Source organism: Anser brachyrhynchus, assembly GCF_964034855.1.
Source record: "Anser brachyrhynchus genome assembly, chromosome: 21".
NCBI lineage: Eukaryota > Metazoa > Chordata > Aves > Anseriformes > Anatidae > Anser > Anser brachyrhynchus.
The window spans coordinates 8,531,456-8,551,141 of record NC_137714.1 but is presented as its reverse complement, the minus strand read 5'-3'; the positions used below and the strand labels follow the sequence as shown (position 1 = coordinate 8,551,141).

The 19,686-nt window shown below is 51.9% G+C and overlaps 1 long non-coding RNA gene across 1 annotated transcript; it reads right to left on the bottom strand.

Annotated features, from left to right (window-relative positions):
• Window positions 1-1,140: 1,140 nt before the first annotated feature.
• On the bottom strand, window positions 1,141-10,700 carry LOC308181119. Its single transcript, XR_013941327.1, has 2 exons — window positions 9,051-10,700; window positions 1,141-8,209 (listed from the first exon to the last, which is right to left on the bottom strand). It is a non-coding gene; the product is annotated as an uncharacterized lncRNA (long non-coding RNA).
• Window positions 10,701-19,686: the final 8,986 nt, after the last annotated feature.

Below are 19,686 nucleotides of genomic sequence, written 5' to 3'. Positions count from 1 at the left end.
TATTTCACAAACAGCCAACGGGGCTGAGATTTTTCCAGCAGAGAACAAATTTGTAAGACTCCAAGCTGGTGTCTGGACTATTTGCGAACAGTAAAAGGAACTAAATTTGACAAATGAAGTGCCTGCTGCAAGGCAGCTCACACGGCTCGAGTAACTACCCAGTAATGCCAAGCCTCGTGCAAATTGCTAGGTAACTACGCTGGAGAGAGCCAAAAATAATCCCTCCTGTGACTTGCTCTGACAGCGTTCGGAAGAGTGAAATAACAGTGTTTCAGCATGTAACGGCATGACACCGGCTCTCTGGAGCGATGCAAAAGGGCCTCTGCAGGTGATGCTCCCCTGGGACGGGGACAGGCTCTGGTGCTTCCCAAGGGAGCGCCCCAGCCCGGGTACAGCCATCGGCAGCTCGTGGGGATGCATCAGAAACACCGCCTGCACCGGGGTGTAAATAACACCCAGCCGTCTTTCAGGTGCTTCTTGAAAAATGCCGTGTTATTACCATGGAATTTAGGAAATATCCTGATTAAATCAAAAGGGCCCCATAAATTGCAAAGTTAGAATTTTCTGGGATGAAAAAAGAAGCAGTTTTATACCCTGTCAGCAGAATGTAAATGAACGAGCTGGATGAATTAGTGCACGATAAACTTTTAAAAAGCCAAGTTACAATTTAAAACAGTAGTGAGAGCTCTGGAATGATTTAGGGTTTTTTTAAAAAATAGCACCACTCTAATGCCATTCAATTACGGCCTGCACGGCAACCCATAAATATCTTTTACCGCCCTCTGGGACAAGACATCTTTGTTCTGCAGTGCAAAGAGCTCTGCGTGCCCGATGGCCATCCCGCCACTATCGCCTGTAGCTCTCCACGCTCCCATCGCCATCCCCTTGCCGAGCGGTGTCCTTGGGGGCACGGGGCGAGGACGAGGGCTGGGATGGGACCCCCAGCCCCACTGAGGCACCCAACAGTGCCTGCATGCCCACACGCATCCCCAGTCCCACCTAACTCCTTGCCCCTGAATAACTGCTTTCTCTGGAATCTCTTCTCCACAAACAGCTGATTTATTTTTCAATAAACTCCAGAGACGGTTAAATCCACGTGAAACAGCTTTCCTTCTGCCAGAGTTGTTCCGGATCTGCGTGCTCTCATCCCAGCTATGACCACGCTCTCCTCCAGCGCCATTCAGTCCTGTCCCACGTCCACAAGACCCCGCAGCAGCTCCTGGCTGGGGATGGAGCCCAGCAGTGCTCAGCCCCAAGGCCACAAGGGAAGGGCAGCGCCAGCAGGTTCCTGAGGCCCTGACGCCTTTGGGTGCCCGGCACGTTACACGGCAGCCAGCCCCAGCGCCTGGCGCTGTCAGCAGCAGGTGTGGATCTGACGCTGCCGGAGGAGGAGACGGCAAAAGCTCAGCAGGGCTGGAAGGTGGCACCAGGGCTCTGGCTGAGCGCTAACCTGAGCCTTATGGGGTAACTGAGAGTCACAGCATCCTGCACGCACCAGGCATCAGCAGACAGACACACGGAAAAGGCTCTGGGATGGACTTGGGGAAACACAGCTGCTGCCTGATGAAGCTGCTCACCAGCCCTTGGCACTGCTGTCAGCAAGAATCCCTCCCCTGCAGGGCAGAGGGCTCCCAGAGGAGGCGCGTGCCCTGCACCCAGCCCGAAAGCACCAGCACACCGGGGGAGATTTCGCCCTAATCGCTTCGTGCAGCTGCTGAGCACTTCATCGGCAGCGTGAGATTTCCCCAGTGCTCGGCTGCTCTGGGTGTAATGAGATTAGCCACAGCCCCCCAACAAGCGTCAAATAATAATTTGTTTTGTTTTGCTTTCAGTAAACCACGATGACTCTGCTGATCCGAGTGATTAATTTTGCTCTTTCCTGATAAATTGGTTGATATTTGCATCATCTGGGCCCCTGATCCTCTACTCCTCCTTTTGCAGGGCACCACATCCCCGCTGCCCGTCACTCCAGCGTGGCTCCTCGATGCAGGCACCCCCACAACCACAGCCCCGAGAGCAGGGCACGGCTCTGTGCCGGCAGCAGCTGGTGGTGAATGGCTCTGATGATCCAGGTTCATGCTAATCCTGGAGTCTCTCATCCTCAGCCACGGTTATTCTCTCCCGCTGTAGATTTTGGGTACGTGCTGCTATGAGGCAGCCCTGGCTGAACGGGCTCCCCATTAGCCAAGCTCCGTGGTCCGTGCTCAGTACAAGCCTCCGGTAAGAAAGCTGGGAGAGCAGAGCTGAACAGAGCTACACGCATTGCTGCCTCCCTGCCACAGCACGCCGGCTGCTCACATCCCTGCCGTCGTGAAGGAAAAGTAAAGAGACCAGGCTGGCTCCCCCGTGGTGCTCAGCACAGCCCCAAACCCAGCCGGTGCTTCTGCCGCTGCACCCCAGCTCAGCCCAGTTCCTGCAAGGCCATGGAAAAGCAGACCGTGCCCTGCAGCCCCGAGGACAGCACGCAAGTTGTGGCACATCGCCACGCTCAGGCATCGCCCTCGCTGCTGCCCCAGTGCCAGCAGACCCCAGTCCCTCTCCCGTGGTGCCGGAGCTGGCGTGCCCATCGCTCCCGCTGCTCTGGGGAGGCTGGCGGGGTGCAGAGGCCTCGCCGCAGAGATTTCATGCCGTGGAGCACAAATGATGTTATGAGTCAGTAATTGCAGAATTCATTTTTAGATAGTGCTACAAATGTAGCTATTAACATCAGCTCACATCTCTTCTGAGTGATTTACCTGTTTCATTTTACGCAGTGAATTAAACACAAAAATATCCGCAGTCTACCCAGATCCCGCTATCGATCTGTGCAAAATGTGCAGCATCACTCACTCCTCCGGCGGCGTCACCTGCCCGGCTCGCTGACACGAGGGATTATCCACAGAAGAATAAAGGTGCCTGCTTTAGGAAAAATGTTTGCAGGTCACTCGCTGCTGATGGGAGCTCCAGCTCCATAGGTGCTAATCTGTCTCCAGAACAGCAAAATGTCAGCCCATGAGTAATTATTTGAAGAACAAGACATTTTATTGTCTAATTCATGACATGTCTTATAGCATGCCTAAGATATTAATGTTCTTCTAAATCATTGCTGGGTATAATATTTTGCCACCGATATCGCACATAATCTTCACGTTGGATATGCCTCTGTTATCCAATGGCACTCTGTAAAATTACAGTGACACTAATGCTTACCACCCTTACTGAATGGAAAAATCAAATTACAGATGAAGTATCATTGATTTTGTTATGGGCTCCAAGGTGGCAGGGAGTCAATCGACCTTTATCAAAAAAACAGTAGAGGTGTTTTTGTTGCTTTTCATTCTCCCCCCGGTGCTTATTGTCACTCCCTTTGGGGCTGACATCCTCACTGCCTTCGCTGGGGATGGTTTCCTTCGGCAGAGGTGAAATGCACAGGCAGTGCCTCGTGTCCAACGGCACGCTTGTCCCTTTAAACAAAACATGTCCACGCTGCAGTTTTATGAGCAGGCTTCCCTGCCTCCTTTGCGCAGTGTGATTTAGAAAGCCAGACATGTTAATTCATTGCTAAGCCCTGGAAGTGGAAGCTGCTGCTACCGTTTATCAGACAGCTTATAGAGCTTGAATAATCTTCTACATGCATCATTACTTTGTTGAGGCTATTCTTGAGAAATTCATAGTAAAATACAGCAAGAAAGGATAGCGTCATTATCAGGATTTGCTCCACTCGACAGAAACTTTCCCCTTATTACAGATGGAAAACACTTTTTCCCCATAAATGGCCCGAGGCTCTACAAATTTGATTAAAGATGGAACAACTGCTGAAGGACTTGTGCTTATCAGGAGCAGCACATCGGCTCGTCACGCAGATGCTGCCCCACCAGTGCCACCCGCGGGCTCCAGGTGGGCAGAGCCCAGGACCCGGAGTCCCTTCTGGTGCCCTCCAGCCACTTCTGCAGCGGAAAGGATCACCTCTGAGTCTGATGCCAGCAGCAAAGTCCCCCAAGCACCCAGTTTTGGGAGTGTGTGGTTTTCTCCTCCAAGCTTCCCTCCCTTCCAGGGCACGCGGAACAAGGCTGCTTGCTCATTAAAGGGAGGGCAGCTTAGCACCACTGATTGCATTAGCCTAATAGTACCTGCATAAAGCAACCAAAAAAAAAGATTATTTTTTTTTGTTTATTTATTGGTGTTTTTTCTTTTAAGCAAATACATGGTCCATGAAGTATTGATTAAATTCAAGGATTAAATTAAGCAGTGACAGAATAAAGTGCAAGGGCTTGCAAGATAGTCAATATACAGAACATGGACAACAAAGGCCAGGGGAGAAATACAAAGGGCTCTGGAGCCCAGCACTACATCCTTCAGAAGAGAGGGAAAAAGAGTTAGTGGAGATGGAAGGCAAAGCACACATCCTGCACCCCGCTGCCACGCAGACGTTGGGACCCCCCTGCAGTACCCCACGACAGCCCAAACACCAAATGCTTCTGCGGGCGATGGCGTGCGAGCCCTCGTGGGCAGGCAGCTTCCAGCCACCACGAAATTGGGATGCTCAGCACACAGCCCCCAGTCCTGAAGCTCTGTAATCTCGGTGATGTGGGAGTTCATGTGTGCCTTCCATAAAGCGCCATTATAAGCTGTTACAGTGATTTCTCAGTGGTGATCCTGAGAAATTGGTGCTTCTATTTTTCTCCCTTTCTGAGAGAATTCTGATCCTGCATCGGAGATGAAAGTTGCATCATCTGGGTATGCAGTAAGCTGCTTGTTGTGGTTATCAGCTTCTCCTTATTTCCTTCATACTGGCTCAGCTTTACTTAGATAAAATTGTCACCGGAACCAAGACAAAAAAGCATCTTTTCAGCTGGTATAAGTTGGCAGATCCAAGGGAAGTCAATTAAGTGACTTCAGTTTATATTTTCCAAGTATCTCAACGAAAGCCATAATATCCAGACCAAGAAATTCTCCAAGAATCTATTATTTCCAGTAAAACCAAGACTTTTTTTTTTTGAGTTTCATAATGAAATTAATATTGACCTCTCCATGCTTCACAGAGAGCTGCGGAGGCGCACAAGCAGGAGGCAGGCTCTCCCCTGCTTCCCGCCCTGCCCACGGCTTGTTCCTGGCTCTCCCGTGATACACACCCTGGAAAGGTAGGATTTAGAAAATCCCTTGGACTAGGCAGCAGCTTCTCCGTTAATCCCAAGAGGCCAGAGGAAACACACAGTGTAACTTTAGCACCCGTAATTCTCCAAAGCCAGCGAGCTGAGCTGGGCTGAAAGGATAAACCAGCCCCCTGCGTGCAGCCACAGCCGTGTCTCCAGACCTGGTAACACCTTGCCCGCTGCTGCTGCCACTGCACCAGGACAAGCTGACAGTGAGGACGACGTCCCCATGCCCCCCAGGTGAGGGTCCCCCTGGGGACACAGCCCTGCCCCGCAGGGACAGGGGGGCACCAGCAGCACCCCCACGAGAAGCACCTGATGGAGATCTCAGGGACCCTCCATCCACCAGGGCCAGCATCCATAATTAAGAATTATAATTAAGAAGCTGCTTTCATTTCCAGCACACAAACCAATACGTCACCCGAACAGACAAATGTGCTCGCCGTGCAGGCGAGGACATCGGGTCCTTCTTCACTGGCCAGGAAGCCGAGAGCCTCCTCCAGAAATGGTCCTCATGGGCCAGGATGGAGACAGCTGGTGACAGGAGAAAGCCTGTCTTACATCTCTTTCTGCGGCTCGTTAGAGGGCCTCTTCCAAGCTGGCACGTACTATCAGCACCACGGTCCCATTTTAATACAGATGCCAGTTTATAATCTTGATTATTGGCCTGGAACCACGTTCCTTTTTACCATGATTTGAAAGGAGAAAAATGTTTTATACCAACTTCCCATTTTTGTTTCGAGGGTATTAAGAAATGAAACATTAATGGAATGTAGAAAACGAGCTGAGCGTTCAGCCACTATTTAGCAAATTGTTCTTGTTCATCTCTGGGAGAGGAGGGAAAAAAATAGGAGAAAGAATAAAACTGTGCCTAGAAACATACCATTTCTCCAATGCATGCATGGCTGACAGCCACTAAGCACAAATGAATAAATATTTTATGTACTTTAATTTCCTCATCTACGAGCTTGATGTTCTGAGCCTTTCTTTGCTTTATTTTGCTACTTCATAAATGTTAAAAGCGTTTATCCTCTTAGTCTTCCCAACAAAAGTAAGACTTTTGCCAGTCTCTGCTCCTATTCCATTTGCTTTCATCTCTTTATTAGCATAGCAAAATAGCACATCACCTGCAGTTTTCTGCCTTCAGTAATTTCTCCTATTTTTTTCCTCCTTCCTTCATTTTCTTATCACCTGTACTCCGATCTCTGTATTATTCAGAAAGCACGATGTTTGAAATTTTTTTTTTGTCCCAGCTGCTCATTGAACCCTATAGCTTATTGAGATGCAGCTTGGCTGGTTTTTTTTTTTTTTTCCTTGTGTTTATTTCATTTCCCTTTTTATTATCATCTCCTCTCCCTTACTATGCCATCACATTTTTTCGCTCTCAATCCCCCAGCCTGCAGCAGGGACGCTGGGACATCCAGACGCTGGTGTTCTTGCTCGCTCTGCATTCCTTCTGTTTTGCATTTGTCCTTTAAAAAACAGTTTCTGGAAAATTCCCCCTTCCATGTGCCTTCAGAAGAAGAAATCAGCATCCCTGTGTTAGCTATGAAGTCCAAGAAGTTGTTGTCTTCACTTGTGTGCATGGCTGGGGTCAGGACGGGACCCCCTGCCCCCTCGGGGGTTCAACTCTACCAGCAGCAAAGCCAAAAAAAGCCCCAGGGAGGGGAAAAGCACACGCCAGTTGACCCACACCACAGGGCAGTCCCCACCAGACAGCTCTGTGACAGGACACGAAGGCGAAGAAATCCACAATTAAAGCCTAATCCTCCTCAAGTGGAACAATGGCAGAAGGGACAAGTAGGTGAGGATGGATGTTGCTGTGCCGAGAAACAGGAAAGTAATAACGGAGAGCAGAGAGAGGTGAATACGCACAGGTATTACTCAGACAGGGCTCAATAGGAAGGTTTTAAGGTGAAGCCAGATAAGTGGAAATGTCTCCTGAAATGTATAATTGTCAGGAATTTGGAGAATTACCAGTACCTGCTGTGTGCTGTAGCTCCAGTGTTGCATTATCCTTTCCTGGTGATTTACTAAATTTATTCTTCTTTGATTTCTAAGAAAATTCAAAGCTCATCATCACCTGGTGGGTTATTTCCATTTGTCTGCTTTAGAAGAGATTTTAGAAAACCTCAGATACTTTTAATTAGCTTTAATTTTCTAAGCTCTTTTGCTCAACCTGTGATTACTGTTTAACTGAACTGTATCTATTGTCTTTACTCCCTCCTGCGGGATAAGAAACTCCAATTTCTTTGAAACCAGGCAACATTCCTGAAAAAAAATCGCAACTGGGAGTTGGGTTCTTGGCGATGCCTTTTTCTCTGCCCATCACAACAAAATACGGCTGGAACTCGGGATGCAAAATACACCTGCCTCTCCCCGCAGCCTGCCAAAGGGAGGAGGGCTGCTTTCAGGAGACCTTCCCCCGCCTTGCAGGTAGCGAAGTGCTCGCCGTGATGAACGGCAGAATTACAGCAGTGCCCAGAACACAGCGCCCCGTGGCCGAGCCTGACACGCCAGTAATTCGTGCGCCCCTGTCACCAGGGCAGAACCTGCGGCTCCAGCAGCGCTCTGCACATTGCCAGCACCTCTCACGCCAAGCACCGCTCGGTGCCTGCACACCCAGCGCGCGTGCAACAGGAGCTGCACTCGGCGCCGTTTGCATGGGATTGAGATCAAAGCTCCCCGGTGGCGCTGATTACCAGAGATGAGCCCTGACAGAGAACTATTTTTAATTCAAAGACTTGTTTCTGCCTATGTGCCAGCCTGTGAGCTCAGCTCGCTCCCTTATGTTCCGTCAGTTTGCAAGGAAACAGTCAAATCCGATTACTATGGGAAGCGTGCGGGGAGGGTAACGCGATGCTAAGTGACATAATACGTGTTGGTGAAGGTGCTATCCTGGGCTCGAGACTGTTCTGGATGCTATAAATCCCAAAGACATGAAGAAAAGGAAATATCCAAGGGGTTATTATTGCCGTAAGCCCTTGAGCTTGAAATATCTTTGCCAGGAGAGTCGTGGCTATGAGTTTGCCTACAAATGAATTCGCCTTCTCACCAGTGGGGTTGCATCCTCTCTCCTGTGGGAGAAGGCAATGCCACAGGCTTCATTCAGGGCCACAGATGGAGACCTACACATCGGTGACAGCACCTCAGGTTCAGACACCACCTCCCCCAGAGCCCTGCGGACCAGCAGCGATACCAGGCTAAGGTACCGCATGCTAAGGAACGAGGCAGGGAGCCAGGTGTGCTGTGCAGGGGCTGGGAAGCATAGAAAGACACTTACAGTGGTATTCATAAAGTGGTGAGGGAGGGACAGAAAAATGCAGCGATCCACCAGCAACATCTCCAGCAGACCCATGAATTACAGACACTAGAGCCCACTGAGGGTCAGTGATCCTGATCAATAACCGTGGCCCAGGCACCAAAGAGAGAGGCTGCAGGCAGAGCAGCCTGCCCTCGGGCACCCCTGCAGGAGCACAGAGATGTTTTGTGCTGCACAACAGGTCAGAGCTGCTCTCAGCCAGTTTTCGTGGGTTTTTTCCTTGAATACAGGCTGCAGCATTAGGGACAGTAGTTTTAGAAGCACTCTGAGATCCCCTGAGGTAAGTGTCATTGAAATGTTTGATAATAATTAATTGCTCTTTTATTGTACTGGATAGCTTGAGGTGGCACACACAATGAGCCTCCACAAACTGGAAAGCGCGCCCGGCTCTCTACAATACACTTATAAATATTGATGGTAACGAGATGAGACAGGAGACACCACGCTCATCAAGGCGAGGAGCACTGCCTCCCTCCTCGGAAGGGCCCTGGGTACTGCTGTCAAAACAATAACGGCAACAGCAGCGTAATTTGCTACCCCAGAACAAATGATACCTGCTAACGCAAAGGCATTTCACTTTGTGGCCAAGTAATTACCTCCGTGATTCTTGCAGAAGGCTGCAAATGACCTGCTTATCCAGGGCGGCAGAGGGCCCATCCTCTGCTTGCAGGCTGTCCTCCTCTCCGTGCATCGCTGGCCCTGCCTCCAGGGGCTGTGCCTCATTACCGGTCCTGGTGCCACAAAACAGCATTTTTGGAAAGTGCTTCCTCCCCGTGACAGAGCCATCCTTCATCCCCTCCTTTAGCTGGGCACCACACCCCCCACATCACAGAAGAGGACCCCCTGCGCTCCCAGAGAGAGGGCTCCTGGCAGCTCCGGGCATTTTAAAGCCCGGGCTCTGACTGCCCGAGCAGGGAAACCTGCTGCTGCTCTGCCACCTGCAAACAAACCCACCCAGGTTCCACAGCGAACGCAGGTGGAGTCACTAAACCTGAGAACGGGCACGTGGGTACAATGTGCGTGATGAGAAGTGGCAGATGCACCTCATTTATTTATGGAACATTCGCTTAAAGGTGAATGTAATAAAATCCGTCTTTCAATTGGGAACAAAATAACAAAAGATTAAAAAAAAAATAAAGCTCGACTAGAAAAGAGCAACTAGAGAAGCGGTTGCATGGACAGGGAAAGGAGAAACTGGCCAAGGGATGCTGTTGTTACAGCAGGGGACAAGGAATACCGTGGTTTTGAGAGACCTCCTGAGTAGCTGTGCATAAGGGCAGTTTCGCTTTGAAAATTTTAAATCTTTTTAACATCAGAGAAGCAAAACATCCTTGGGGAGGGCTTTTATTGACCTAGCGTATCAGAAGCTGAATATGTTATAAACGACAGGAATAGTTTCGTCGTCACAGCCAGCTTCTCTGCCCAGCCCTGCTCCTGCCCAGGCTCTCTCCGTGCACACCCGGAGATGCTTGGGGTGCTCCGAGCCACCTGCCGTGCCAATGCTGCCCTCAATGGGAAGCAGCAGAGCTCATGGAAGAAGCGCCTTCCCTTCCCTTCCTTACACTGCCCATGCTGGGCACAGCCTCATGAGGAAGCTGCCGACCGGGGCACGTGGGGCTGGGGGCTGCGCGGGGCAAGCTCCCTGCACACAGACCTGTGTTCCCCTCCCCGCGGGGTCCTGGGGGGGGCACTTGTGTCTTCGGAAAGGTGGAGGGCAGGGAGAGAGCTTCAAAGTCCCACCACCAGCCCGTGAAGCAGAATTTTAATGGGGAAAGAAAACAAAAATATGAAAGTGAATAGAATAAACAAGAATAAATGATTTACGAGGATGAAAGCGAAGAAGGGAAAGTTAACCGAAACAAAGGGAGCCAGGCGCTTCCCACAGCTGAGGTATCGCGATCAAAGCGCTCGCAAAACCAAAGCTGATCATGGAGCCACCTGCTGCGGCCATCAGCCGAGCGCTTTGATAGCGCCTCGTGCATGGTGAGGCCGGGTCCTGTGTGCTCCCCAGCACTGTGTCAGGGGCTGCAGCCTTCCCCTGGGCTTTACGTGGTGGTGAGGAGGAGGAGGAGGAAGGCTTTTCTTCTGCCTCGGCACCCAACAGCCACGCTCACCGACCCAGGGATGCTCCTCGCCTCTGTGCTCATCAAGAGCCAATGTTTCACTAATATCTTATTTAACATCTTCTGCAATAAAATTGATTTTTCTTCCAACCTAAATGTAAATGAGATGAGGGTTAACCACTGCTTCCCCCTCATAAAAAAAAAAAAAGGTTTGCTCCTGGTGGTGCTAAGAGCAGAACAGCAGCACTCGGCGCGGTGCTGAGCCTGGTCCCAGCCGAGGCAAACAGGTTGGTGCAGGGCAGGGACGGCCCCAGCACATGATGGGTTGAACATGCTGGGGGAGAAATATCGCAGCACTGAACTCTCAGCCCCTGGGCACTCTGCACAGCGGCTCCTCGCTTGCAGTAACTCCCTTTTATGTCTCACCCGCCTGGCCCAGCAGTGCCCGACTGCTGCTGCGTTGGAGATAAATCCAGAGAAAAAGCTCACGGCCCTGAATGCACCCAGGGGCCTCGAGAAGTCTTAGTTAAGGCTGGCGCAGCCACCTAAAACCATCAGCAGAAATGCTGCTGGACTACAGAATCATGCTCTGTTAATTCATATTTTTATAAATGACTGTACAGCGAGTCCCTCAGACGCAGTCTCTCAGCAGCTCTTTCCACGTGAAGTGGCTGCTGCGGGAGGCAGCGCGGGCTGAGAAATGCTAACAGGTTCCGCGTCCTTTCATGGCCCTGCGTGAGGGAGCAGCTACAGGCACCTGCACACGACGGGACGTGGCAGCAAGCTGGAATTCCCATTCTGTCCCGGGCAGGTGTCCGTATTACACAGCCACCCAAAACAGAATGAAGGGCTGCATCTCCAGCAAAGCGCTTCAGATCAAAATTCAGACTGATTCTGCCTTTTTTTTGTGGATGCCTGGAAGGATTCTTACTTCCACTTTTCTACTTTATTCCCACTGAAGCAGCAAATAAAGGCGCGTGGGGGCTCTGTAAGGGATGGGGAAGGCACCAGCGGAGCATCGCCGCCACGCCGAGCAGCACAGGGACACTGCCCCAGCTGCGGCAGCTGCAGCAGAGCAAGGAGGAAAGGACACAGGCAGCTGGGCAGCGTAATGGGAAGCTGAAGCTACATTTTTTTTCGTGGAAAAGAATAAAAAATCCAAGGCAGCGCTCTGGGAGGAGGATCTGGATCTGCACCCATACACCAGGTGCCAGGCGCTGCTCTCCTGGTGAGCAGGGTGTCCCCGTAAATCTCCCTGGAGCAGGCGGCCTGTCTGCAGCTCAGGCAGGGACACCTACCTGCCATTTATTTTCACGAATAATCTCCATCTATTGGGTAAATGAAAGACAAACTACGGTGCACCCAGAGAAACATCTTCTCTTTAAATATTTTAGAGCCATTAACCTCTCTCAGCACTCATTGTCATCTGCCAGGTAATTGAAATGGCTTTGCCTAAGCAGAATTTTTCTGAGATCAATTATTTACTTCCAGCAGAAGGGTCTGGCTTCAGGCTTATTTATGATGCAGCTGTTGCTACCACTAGCTTCCTCAGCCTTGTTTATTCTTAAATAGATAAAAGCTGCCTGATTGGAGATAAAGTTCCTGATTTTTTCCAAAGTGCCTGATTGATCTTGTTGGCCATACTTTGAAATTGGGACGCAATACTTTCATTATGCTGTTGTTGCCACTCTATTGCCATTCTGCAAATGAGTTACGCTCATCCAACTAAAATTTGTAAAACGAGCTATTCCAGGGGCTGGTGAAACCCGCTCAGTTCATGAAACCCGTGCAATTCGTGCCCCGAGCGAGCGGCTCGTTGGGAGGCACAGGAGCAGCAGCGCTGCTGCCGTCACCGACAGCGCTGGTGGGGAGCTGGGCGTGCGCCTCATCCCACGGAAAGAGGGCAGAGTTCATCACTCGTCTCTCAAACAATGCAATTGCCAAGCTAAGGTAAGACAAAAAGGGTGAAAATGCATCAATATTAAGAAGCAAGGCAAGGGCCTGATGAACCCGGCTTGCCCAAAGCCAGCTGCCATACAAGAGGTCAATAGCTGCTTTACTCGGTGCGTGTGCCATGCTGAAAAGAGACGTAGCTGACCATATAAATGGTCTTATTCCAAGCAGAGAATTAAGGTAATAACAGTTCTCCAGAAAGGAAAAAGAATTCAATTTCAAAGCCAAATTAAACAAATCTCCCAATTAGAGCATATAATGTTTTCAGTGAGCTGAATGGCCTTTTCTCCATCTCAGTTTGAGTTTAATTTTTCTAATCTGCTCTGTTTTGTCACTTCGGTTGCTTCGAGGTAGCCAATTTCTTATAAATTGGCAGGTATTGACTGAGATCGCCAGGCTCTGAACAAGATTTTGCTCCAGGTCTGGTGTCCTCGGCTGCTCGCACGCAGCCTGCAAGAGCTGGCAGGGCCTGGTCGGTGCCGTGGGGCCGGTGCCGTGGGGCTGGTGCCATGGGGCAGCCCCCGGGACGTGCCGTGTCCCCAGTGTGCACCTGGCAGCACTGTAGGAGGAATCTGCCCTGTCCCCATCCGTCCGCACGCCCAGAGCCCAGATTTGCATTATTATAGCAGACCCAAATAGGTTATTGGGCTCATGTAGATGAAAACATTGATTTTGTTCTTTCAGGGAAAAGCCCAATTACGAAGAGCTAATGGAAATGTGACCCTTTATTCCTACTTTGTCTTATACGTCAGGAGCTAATATCCAGCTGTTTCAACGAAGGTGAAAATCTGGTAATTTTCCTTGCTTCCCCCTTCTTGCTGCCCGCTGCAGGGAAGACTTGCTGGGTGTGAAGAAGCAGAAGAGATACAACGAGGTGATTGCTCTCGTACTGGATTTAAGAAGCTGCACGGTGCTGGTCGCAGCCCCACCGATGGGGTTCCCCGTGCCCCCCATCCCTGCGCGTGTCCAGGGCTGGCCACTGGTCACCAGCCAGGGCAACGTGCCCTGCACATGCCCACCCTGCGGGGACAAAGCCCGCTCCACGAGCAGCCTGAAAGCTGTGCCCATCCTCGCCACTGTTTTTTGGCACACAGAGGCGCTCCCCAGGAAAGGCCCGCCCCGGCCAAGTTCCAACAGGGTCACCCGGCAGCCTTTTAATGCAGGTACCTGGTGGCTGACCCAGTAAAAGTCCTTCCATTTAGCACTTTGCTGATTTTACCACCTTCCTTCAATTCATTTCCCATTCCGTGAGCAGGTTTCATTCCCTCTGTGTTAATCTCTTGCTTGGGTAGAGGCCGAATTATCTGAGCCAGGCATGGCTGACCAGGCCAGGCGGTGCGGGGCGCAGCACGCACCCGCCTGAGGGCACGGAGCCGCCTCGGTCCTGCTTCCTCTTCCTCTTTTATACAACCTAATACCTCTGCTTCCTCGTTTGTGCTCTGCAGGGAAGAGATGTTTCTACTGAGCTGCTTAAATTGAAGCTTTGTTATATTTTTCTCCTAAGAGCTCACTTTAATTGAGAACCCTGAAGCGTGGTTTGTAGCAAAAAAAAAAATAAAAAAAAAATCAAATGGTTCCTCTCAGTGTGCGCTGCCTGCACTGGGCAGCGCAGGATTTATCTGATTTCTGCTTCTCACTCACTCAGGCCCACTCCTGCACTTGCCCTGTGCTGGGACAGGACCTCAGCCCGACCTCCTGGCGGTCAGCAAAGTGCCACCCCTGGCTGCAAAAAACCTAGGGAGCTGGCAGTGGGGGCGCTTGCACCCAAACGCACAGCGGGCTGCATGGAGGGAGCTGGTTAGCAAATTAATGCATGCATTAGCAAACAAGAGGAGAAGTCAGGAGTTCAGCCTGCTCTCTGCAAGCAGCAGAGGAGGCAAAACCCCAATTAATAACATGTCGATTGCGAATTAGCCCAGCGCTGTGCATTCTGGAGGCTGACGGGGCTCGGCTGCCTCCAGCCCTCCTGCAAAGGGCTCTGCGCACCAAAAGAGCTCGCTTTGCTCTGGGCTTTGTCCTACCCCAAAATGTCGGTGGGAGCCCACGCACCAGGGGTCCATGGGCTTCTCCGCACCAGGCAGCCACTGCTCAGGTCCTGCTGCTGGCACCACGCTGGGGGAAAGTTCGGGGCCTGCTTGTGCCAGAGCTCCCACGGCTCGTGCTGGGCTGGAGGTGGTGAAACAACAGGAGCAGAATGAGGCCAGGCACGGCGTCCCGCTTCCTGGCCCCGAAACGAGGAGCGCAGCACCAGGCGCCAGCCCCGTGGCCACGTGGAATTAGTTCTGCCCCAGGTCGCTCCTCCGCCTGTTTCCTAGCACAGATAATTCAATTACTCAGCTTGTTTGTGTCGCGGCGTGCGCAGGAAACCTGTCCTTCATCTCGGAATGTCAGGCGAGTGCGGTGTGTCGCTGGCAGCCATTCGCATACGTTTAAACCACGGTGATCACCGATGTCCTTGTCCTGCCTCTGCTGGGGACGGTGGCTGAGAGCACCAGATGCTGGGGGTGTCTGCGCCTGAAAACCAGCTGATGGGAGCTCCTCAGCCCCTGGAGATGGGATGTTTCTGTGACTGCAGCTAGAGCTAAATTGAGCCCTGGGTATCTTCGGTGCCCCTGTCACAAGCCCAGCGTGTCCCCCCCTGCAGCCCGGCCCTGCAGGGGCTGCGAGCAGCCAGGCAGCATCACCGGGGTGCTCCTGGGGACGGGGCTGAGCTTCAGCATGCTTGTTTGCTGCTGCTGTCCTTGGCCTCTATTTTTGGTGGTTATTGATCCTGAGACAAAGAGGAAATGAATGAGGAACGAGAAAAGCAGGTATTTATAGTGCTGCTGCTTATTTTTTCCTCTTGGCTTCTCTTCAAAACAGACACACCAGGACAGCGTTCAGGAGAGCAGGTGTCCCTAAGGGCATGTGTGTTTAACCAGACCGTTAAACTCAATGAGAAGCAATACTGAGGTAAGGACAGTGCTGGGCTCGTGCTCAGCCCGAGGTCTGTATGCTGCAGGACCCCCGTCCCCTGCCCCCTGCCCCACCTGCCCCTGGTTCCCCTTCCCCGGCCAGCTCCTGCCCCACTGCTGCCCCCAGCCCCAGGTCCCTGTCCAGAAGCCCCGGGACACCGCTTGTCCTCAGCTCCACGAGCCCCTGGTGCTCAAACCTTCCAGCACCAACCTCCTGGCTGCCTAATTATGTTAGAGGATTTCATTTATTAAAACTTCCCACTTTGGCAGCTCATCTGAGATGAAATCCTCCAGCTTTACACAAATAATTCTCCCTCAGATATCATTGCCACATATTCAAGGCTTGCTTGTTAGCTACGAGCTGGGTGGAAGCCAGAAGCAGTCATTTCGGACTGTCTGGGAAATGAATGATTTCCTGAGAATAAGCTGTTTTAATTTCCACTGATTTGATAAAGCACACGTATTCAGGGATTTTCTGGCCATCTTCAATCAAGACCGATGAAAGTTGGTTTTTAACTAAATTTTCCTGTGCTGGGACTGCCGGTACGAGCTGCTGATGAGCAACAGGAGCCGCGCGAGCAGGCAGCACGGCTCGGTGCACGGGCTGTGCCGAGGGCCTTGCGGCAGGACGGGTGGCCAGCGTGGGTGTGCGTTATTGCCCTCTCCTGGGAGGAAGCAGAACTTCTTGGGTAAACTATTTGCAAACAAATAATTATGGCAATTGTCATTGATAGCCCAGTTTCTAACGACATCGGGTCCCCTTCCCCGTTTGCACCACGGAAGGCCGAGGCTCGCACGTGGAAGAGCTGTGCTCTGCCCCACGGGTGCTGCAGGACGCCGCGCAGCGCATCGTGCCGGCAGCCAGCCCACGCGGCCGCAGATTTTGGGCAGCGGCTACGCGGGGCGGCTGCCCCCAGAGCATCCGCAGCGAGATCTGAGGAGCAGCGAGACGCCGCCAGCTGCCGCAGGAGCCGCAGCCCCACACGGGAGCCCTGCTCACGCCGCAGTCGCACACGCGGTGCACGCTGACTTCTGCGCCGGCCAGAGACGCCCCAGAGCAATTTCCGTGGGCGAGCAGCCGAGCGGCGGGCAGCCGGCCTGGCGCTCCTCCACGCTCCCTCCGCCCGCGTGCCAGCTCTTCTGCAGTTCCAGCGCTGGCAGCCGTCCTTCCCAAAGCGGGCTCCGTGCAAACGGCAGCGAGGACAAGCAGCTGCACGGAGCGTCCCGGCACGGCGCTGTCCCCCGGGCGCGCTGCCGGCAGAGCTCGGAGCCGTCCCGCGCCAGGCATATGGCGCATCTCACGGCCAGCTCCGGCGGCGGCGAGGGAGCCGTGCCGGGAGAGGCAGAGCCAGCTGTGCGCGCAGCTGCCGTTTGCTCAGCATCCCGAGCCCGCATGGAGACGATGCTGCTGTCAGCTTTGTTCCTAGATGATGGTGTGGCAATGGGTCTGAGCTGGCGGGCGGAGAGGCAAAGCCTGGCCTCGGAGCACACTGGGGCAACAAATGTCTCCAGGCTTCACACACCGGGTCAGCTGCCGTCCATGCAAGCCCGTCCTTCATGGGAGCCTTACATGCACCAAGCAAGGAGCAGAGCTGCGACCGCTCCTCCGGCTGCCCACGCTCATGGTGCCCCCTTATTGTGCTCCGAATTCATGGGGGCTCAGCGCGGTGGCTGCCCAGCGCCAGCCTCCCAACGGCTGAGCCCTGCCATTGTCTGAGTAAATCCTCCCTTGCACGACTTCCCTGCCAATAAAAGTGATTTGCAATTAGTTCAAAAGCAGGTTTATCTCCTCTCTGCACAAAGTGTTTTTTGCACAGGACTTCTGAAATAAATATTAGAGAAAATAACCGGAGGCTGATATAATAGAGCCATCTACTCTATATTTTACCTCTTCCACTGCAGGAGAAGAGTATGAAATACGTTTATAGCCCTACTTACAACCATCCCGAGGAGGGGTTCCTTTGGGCAAATTGAACTGATCATCAGCAAGGATAAATCATGCTTTCCCCACCATAGTCAATAAAGCTGTGCAAGCTCGCACCGTCTTGGGATACTTAAAACGTAAACAGGGGCCGAGGCCCGGCTTAAATCCAATCTGGATCTCGCATCTGGGAAAGCTGAAAAGATGCGAGATGTATTGATTCTAAGGGTTTGCACTGGAAACACTGGAAACCTAGGAAAGACAAATGTCTGTTTGGAGGAGCTTTTGAAAGAGTGGCCTTTGAAAGCAATAAATATGCCTCATAAAAAAGGTTAAACGTGTTACTTCAGGCTGCAGGTAGCAAACTGGGTTACAGCCCCGCACGGGGGAGCTGGCTGGCGGATCGGAGCAGGGCCGGAATATGGAAATTCCTGTTTAAAACAGCGTGATTGATAGGCCCGAAGGTGAAATGGAAGAAATTGAAATACGGTGTCTGTTTACCAGGACTGTAAAAGAGGTTTAGGTCCTCGACGTGGAGGTTTTGAGGATGAGGCTGGAGAGCGCCAGCGCTGCGCTGAAGTCACATCCTCGGCAGCACGGTGCTCGCTGGCTTATAAAGCGGAGGCAGCGTCTGCCCATCTGTCAAAAGTCACCGCCTTGCAATTAAGCCGTATATATATCCTGAGGTCTCTCTTGCGCTCAATCATCCTCTCTTTCTCTGAAATGCTAATAGCATTAATATATTTATCATTAACAAATCTATTAAGTTTGAGAACTGAATAAAACTGCTGAGTTGTAACACCTCGTTTATAATTTGTGTCCCCAAGGACGCTGTCGGATTATAAATACACATCCCGTATCAAATGGCAGATGACACGTGGTGCTTTGGGGAGCCTGGTCTGGGCTCGTTCATGAATAAAACAGCGTTTCCGAGGAGCGGCTGGGAGCTCGGTGCGCCCCGAAGACTCGGGGAAAGCGGGGCCATTGATTATCAAAGCGCGTTGCTCCAACGGGGAGAGGCAGTTTCAGGCCGTGATGGATTGGTGACACGTTGGGGCTCAATTAGCAGGCAGGTGAGAGTAAGAACAGATTAAAATGGACATCACTAATGTGGCGTCCGGGCTTCAGCTACTTATTCAGGACTTGCAGAGCAGCTGCAGACTTCCTGAAGCAGCAGAGGTGCTGCTGGCACGGCTGGGGTTACCCAGTGTGATGCCGGGGAGGGAGGACGGTCAGGCAGCGCACCCCTGCTCCCGTCCCCGGGCATCAGGGCAAGCAGGGATGGGGTTTTTGCCGAGAGAGCTGGAGACAGTGCTGGGAGCCCAGCTGCAGGCTCAGGGCTGTTCTGTGCGAGGATCCCTGCCCGGTGGGTGCCCGTGCTTCCCCTGGGAGCTGCCGCTGCCTCTGCCGGGGGGCTCGGGGCGAGCAGAAGCCGCCGGCTGGGCTGCTGCGGATCCACGCGAAGAGGGGAAAGGAAAAAACAGCGCTGCTGCATAATTACATGCTGCTGGCAAAATGCAGCCGGGTCATATGGGCTATGAGAATGAATGGGTTACGGCAGGCTGAAAGGATTATGATTATTATTATTGTTCAGAAATATTAAGACAATAAAGAATAAACACTGGATCTATTTATAGAAATTCTAGGGAAATCTCTCTCGAGCCATAAACCCACTTAATTGCAAATCCGCACAGATGTTTCCTTTGAATTTGAAAAGTGATTAATAAATAAATTAGAGTAATGCTTGTTTTGGCTGAAATATAATAATAAATAATGTTTATAGTGCTTAGTTACCAAAACATCCTCAGCACTATGTGACAAATCAGATACAAGCTAAATGGCTAAAATATACAAGATGGAAACAATTAAAGTCAGGCTCAAGCCATAAATAATCTCAACAACACGGGCGAAGCAGGGGGTGCGCAAAGGCGGAGCCGGCGCTGCGCTGCCCTTGTGCCGGGCAAACCTGGCCCTGCCATGGGCCGAACGGGGCAGTGAGGGGGCCCCAGGCCCAATACTGACCCCAAAGCACCAGCTCCTTGCAGAGCCCCATGGCACGGCACGGCACAGCACGGCCAGGCACAGCACCTGCATCCCAGCACCCTCCGGCACCTCTCCACCTACGGCTCCAGCAGCGCGTGGGCTTCCCGGCACGGTGCCCTCCCCGAATCCCCCTGCTTGAGTAGCCAGCAAAGCCACAATGTTTACTGTGCCGCTCATGTTGACTTTTTTTTAATTCATGCATAATTCAAGCCATATATAATTCCAGGGTAAACACAGACATAACTTTTCTGTTGACTATTCCTTGACCCACTTACTGTACAAATATGCCTTGGAATTT